The sequence below is a fragment of the Salvelinus alpinus genome, chromosome 32 (genome assembly GCF_045679555.1).
Source record: "Salvelinus alpinus chromosome 32, SLU_Salpinus.1, whole genome shotgun sequence".
NCBI classification, from domain to species: Eukaryota; Metazoa; Chordata; class Actinopteri; order Salmoniformes; family Salmonidae; genus Salvelinus; species Salvelinus alpinus.
Genome location: NC_092117.1, coordinates 12,445,666 through 12,451,724, shown reverse-complemented (window position 1 = coordinate 12,451,724; position 6,059 = coordinate 12,445,666).

Here is a 6,059-nt window from a genome sequence, read left to right as displayed (position 1 = left end):
CCTATGGAAAGGTCGCAGGCCCTGGAACAATGAGCGTGGCTGTGTCTCTCTCCCCTCTCTCAGGCCCACAGGCTGGAGGTGCTATTAGGATCCCCCCCACCACCACACACACAAGCACAAACGCAGCACACACGCACCAGCCGGGCCGGTGAGGAAGCAGCCCATTTCTCTTGGCAAGTTGGCAGGTCACTGGAATTCTAATGTTCTTATCACCTCGCCTCTGTCTCTCTTCCTCCGATTGGCATAGTGCAGGAAAAGGATGTTAGGGGAGAGAGCGAGGGATTGGACGTGTTTTTAAAGGAGTGTAAAGGGGTGTTACCCAGAGGATATAGTGAATCAGTCAAATGTATCTGCATGGGAGAGACTTCAGACCCCTCTGGTTATCTCTGTCTCTTTGCATCAGGATCACAAACTGGCCCATATGAGTAATCACCTATTAAATATTTAGTGGGATTCCCCATTTCACTGGCAGCAGTGTGAGAAAGAGGAGATGAATGACGTTATGACAATACGTTGTTTAGCTTAAGGATGAGTCAGTGTTTGAGTTTTGTATCGCCATGGCGACAGATGTTCCAATAGTTGAGTGGTTATAGTGAAAGTCACCTACCATGGTAACACTTCTGTATAAGTCTCAGTGACAGTGTTATTGTCACATTAACTTTAAGAGTTGACTTGGAATGTGTGCTGTTACTGTGCTTATCTTCCCCAGTGCTTGGGACAGACTTGTTCGCTATAGTATCATTTACTGTGCTCCTTAACATGGATGGCCTTGTAACTCTTTAGTAGCAGCAGGACCTGGGGACATCTGAAGTGCCTCCCTTATATACAAGGAGAGACAGACCGTGGAAGCCCATTAAAATAGACAGACTACCATGATCATATACAGTAGAGTCACAGGCTGGGACATTGTAGGGTCTGCTGCCCTAGATTCTGACCGTTGAAAGGAAAACAAAAGAAAGGAAATGTTTTTCTTCTTCTCCATCAGAACTTAATCCTCTGAGTTGTGCTTTACTTGTTTGCTTCCAGATGTAGCTCTAGTAGTGGGGTCGCTCCCTGCGGGTGGTCTGTGTGATCGTGGACTTGCAGTGGGGTCGCTCCCTGCGGGTGGTCTGTGTGATCGTGGACTTGATTTTGTGTTCTTGGCTGCAGCCGGAGCAGCGAGGGACCCCAGGGTAAATTATGAGCATAGAGATAAATGAGTGTTCACTGGATCATCAGCAGGTGGTGCTAGTTTTACACCTAGAAATCTGATGGGCCTTGTTTTGCCAGCTTCTATGGGCGGAGAGGTAACCTCAGCCGTTATGGCTAGCTGGGGCTGGGGATCAACATCCCACCAGGAGAGAGGTTGCCTCACACAGACGGGACGGGCAAGGAGGAGAGCTCTGGTCATTACTGATCTGTTATTTTATTAGAACTGCGTAACTGTATATGCAGCATTGTAGTTTATATACAGTGGTAAAAAAAGTACTCGTCATACTTGAGAAAAAGTAAAGATACCTTAGTAGAAAATTACTCAAGTAAAAGTGAGTCACCCAGTAAAATACTACTTGAGTAAAAGTCTAAAAGTTTTTGGTTTTAAATATATTTAAGTATCAAAAGTAAATGGAATTACTAATGTACTTAAATATCAAAAGTAAAAGTATATACCATTTCAAATTCCTTATATTAAGCAAACCAGATGGCACAATTTTTTTTATCTCCCGGGTGGCGCAGTGGTCAGTGGTCTAGGGCACTGCATCGCAGTGCTAGCTGCGCCACCAGAGTCTCTGGGTTCGCGCCCAGGCTGGGCTGGGTTCGCGCCCAGGCTCTGTCGCAGCCGGCCGCAACCGGGAGATCCGTGGGGCGACGCACAATTGGCATAGCGTCGTCCGGGTTAGGGAGGGTTTGGCCGGTAGGGAGGGTTTGGCCGGTAGGGATATCCTTGTATGTAAAAAAATATATACAGTGGGGAGAACAAGTATTTGATACACTGCCGATTTTGCAGGTTTTCCTACTTACAAAGCATGTAGAGGTCTGTCATTTTTATCATAGGTACACTTCAACTGTGAGAGACGGAATCTAAAACAAAAATCCAGAAAATCACATTGTATGATTTTTAAGTAATTAATTTGCATTTTATTGCATGACATAAGTATTTGATCACCTACCAACCAGTAAGAATTCCGGCTCTCACAGACCTGTTAGTTTTTCTTTAAGAAGCCCTCCTGTTCTCCACTCATTACCTGTATTAACTGCACCTGTTTGAACTTGTTACCTGTATAAAAGACACCTGTCCACACACTCAATCAAACAGACTCCAACCTCTCCACAATGGCCAAGACCAGAGAGCTGTGTAAGGACATCAGGGATAAATTGTAGACCTGTACAAGGCTGGGATGGGCTACAGGACAATAGCCAAGCAGCTTGGTGAGAAGGCAACAACTGTTGGCACAATTATTAGAAAATGGAAGAAGTTCAAGATGACGGTCAATCACCCTCGGTCTGGGGCTCCATGCAAGATCTCACCTCGTGGGGCATCAATGATCATGAGGAATGTGAGGGATCAGCCCAGAACTACACGGCAGGACCTGGTCAATGACCTGAAGAGAGCTGGGACCACAGTCTCAAAGAAAACCATTAGTAACACACTACGCCGTCATGGATTAAAATCCTGCAGCGCACGCAAGGTCCCCCTGCTCAAGCCAGCGCATGTCCAGGCCCGTCTGAAGTTTGCCAATGACCATCTGGATGATCCAGAGGAGGAATGGGAGAAGGTCATGTGGTCTGATGAGACAAAAATAGAGCTTTTTGCTCTAAACTCCACTCGCCGTGTTTGGAGGAATAGAAGGATGAGTACAACCCCAAGAACACCATCCCAACCGTGAAGCATGGAGGTGGAAACATCATTCTTTGGGGATGCTTTTCTGCAAAGGGGACAGGACGACTGCACCGTATTGAGGGGAGGATGGATGGGGCCATGTATCGCGAGATCTTGACCAACAACCTCCTTCCCTCAGTAAGAGCATTGAAGATGGGTCGTGGCTGGGTCTTCCAGCATGACAACGACCTGAAACACACAGCCAGGGCAACTAAGGAGTGGCTCCGTAAGAAGCATCTCAAGGTCCTGGAGTGGCCTAGCCAGTCTCCAGACCTGAACCCAATAGAAAATCTTTGGAGGGAGCCGAAAGTCCGTATTGCCCAGCGACAGCCCCGAAACCTGAAGGATCTGGAGAAGGTCTGTATGGAGGAGTGGGCCAAAATCCCTGCTGCAGTGTGTGCAAACCTGGTCAAGAACTACAGGAAACGTATGATCTCTGTAATTGCAAACTAAGGTTTCTGTACCAAATATTCAGTTCTGCTTTTCTGATGTATCAAATACTTATGTCATGCAATAAAATGCAAATTAATTACTTAAAAATCATACAATGTGATTTTCTGGATTTTTGTTTTAGATTCCGTCTCTCACAGTTGAAGTGTACCTATGATAAAAATTACAGACCTCTACATGCTTTGTAAGTAGGAAAACCTGCAAAATTGTCAGTGTATCAAATACTTGTTCTCCCCACTGTATATATATAATAAAATGTATGCACTCTACTGTAAGTCGCTCTGGATAAGAGCGTCTGCTAAATGACTAAAATGTAAAATGTAAATGTAAAATGTAATGACGGATAGCCAGGGGCACACTCCAACACTCAGACATAATTTACAAACAAAGCATTTGTGTTTAGTGAATCCACCAGATAAGGTAGTAGGGATGACCAGGGATGTTCTCTTGATAAGTGTGTGAATTGGACCATTTTCCTGTCAAAATGTAACGAGTACTTTTAGGTGTCAGGGAAAATGTAAGGAGTAAAAAGTACATTATTTTCTTTAGGAATGTAGTGAAGTAAAAGTTGGCAAAAATATAAATAGTAAAGTAGAGATACCCCCAAAAATTACTTAAGTAGTACTTTAATGTATTTTTAATTAAGTGCTTTATACCACTGTTTATATATACACTACCGTTCAAAAGTTTTGGGTCACTTAGAAATGTCCTTGTTTTTGAAAGAAAAGCACATTTTTTGTCCATTTTAAAATGATATCAAATTGATCAGAAATACAGCGTAGACATTGTTAATGTTGTAAATGACTATTGTAGCTGGAAATGGCTGATTTTTTATGGAATATCTACATAGGTGTACAGAGGCCCATTATCAGCAACCATCACTCCTGTGTTTCAATGGCACGTTGTGTTAGCTAATCCAAGTTTATCATTTTAAAAGGCTAATTGATCATTAGAAAACCCTTTTGAAATTATGTTAGCACAGCTGAAAGCTGTTGTAATGATTAAAGAAGCAATAAAACTGGCCGCCTTTAGACTAGTTGAGTATCTGGAGCATCAGCATTTGTGAGTTCGATTACAGGCTCAAAATGGACAGAAACAAAGAACGTTCTTCTGAAACTCGTCAGTCTATTCTTGTTCTGAGAAATTAAGGCTATTCCATGTGAGAAATTGCCAAGAAACTGAAGATCTCATACAACGCTGTGTACTTCTCCCTTCACAGAACAAAGCAAACTGTCTCTAACCAGAATAGAAAGAGGAGTGGGAGGCCCCGGTACACAACTGAGCAAGAGGACAAGTACATTAGTGTCTAGTTTGAGAAACAGATTCCTCACAAGTCCTCAACTGGCAGCCTCATTAAATAGTACCCGCAAAAACCAGTATCAACATCAACAGTGAAGAGGCGACTCCGGGATGCTGGCCTTCTAGGCAGAGTTGCACAGAAAAAGCCATATCTCATACTGGTCATTAAAAAGGAAACATTAAGATGGACAAAAGAACACAGACACTGGACAGAGGAAGATTGGAAAAAAGTGTTAAATTCGTCTGTCCATACGTTTGAGGTGTTCGGATCACAAAGAAGAACATTCGTGAGATGCAGAAAAAAGGAAAAAATGCTGGAGGAGTGCTTGACGCCGTCTGTCAAGCATGGTGGAGGCAATGTGATGGTCTGGGGGTGCTTTGGTGGTGGTAAAGTGGGAGATTTGTACAGGGTAAAATGGATCTTGAAGAAGGAAGGCTATCACTCCATTTTGCAAAAAAGAATCTCTTCAAACTTCACTATGGCCAAGACCAAAGAGCTGTCAAAGGACACCAGAAACAAAATTGTAGACCTGCACCAGGCTGGGAAGACTGAATCTGCAATAGGTAAGCAGCTTGGTTTGAAGAAATCAACTGTGGGAGCAATTATTAGGAAATGGAAGAGATACAAGACCACTGATAATCTCCCTCGATCTGGGGCTCCACGCAAGATCTCACCCCGGGGGGTCAAAATGATCACAAGAACGGTGAGCAAAAATCCCAGAACCACACGGGGGGACCTAGTGAATGACCTGCAGAGAGCTGGGACCAAAGTAACAAATCCTACCATCAGTAACACACTACGCCGCCAGGGACTCAAATCCTGCAGTGCCAGATGTGTCCCCCTGCTTAAGCCAGTACATGTCCAGGCCCGTCTGAAGTCCTCTTCCATCCTATCATCTCTTCCCTCTGCTCAAACCTTCGCCAACCTATCTCCTGATTCTGCCTCCTCAACCCTCCTCTCCTCCCTTTCTGCATCCTTTGACTCTCTATGTCCCCTATCCTCCAGGCCGGCTCGGTCCTCCCCTCCTGCTCCGTGGCTCGACGACTCACTGCGAGCTCACAGAACAGGGCTCCGGGCAGCCGAGCGGAAATGGAGGAAAACTCGCCTCCCTGCGGACCTGGCATCCTTTCACTCCCTCCTCTCTACTTTCTCCTCTTCTGTCTCTGCTGCTAAAGCCACTTTCTACCACTCTAAATTCCAAGCATCTGCCTCTAACCCTAGGAAGCTCTTTGCCACCTTCTCCTCCCTCCTGAATCCTCCTCCCCCTCCTCCCCCTCTGCGGATGACTTCGTCAACCATTTTGAAAAGAAGGTCGTTTGCTAAGTCAAACGACACCGCTGGTTCTGCTCACACTGCCCTACCCTGTGCTTTGACCTCTTTCTCCCCTCTCTCTCCAGATGAAATCTCGCGTCTTGTGACGGCCGGCCGCCCAACAACCTGCCCGCTTGACCC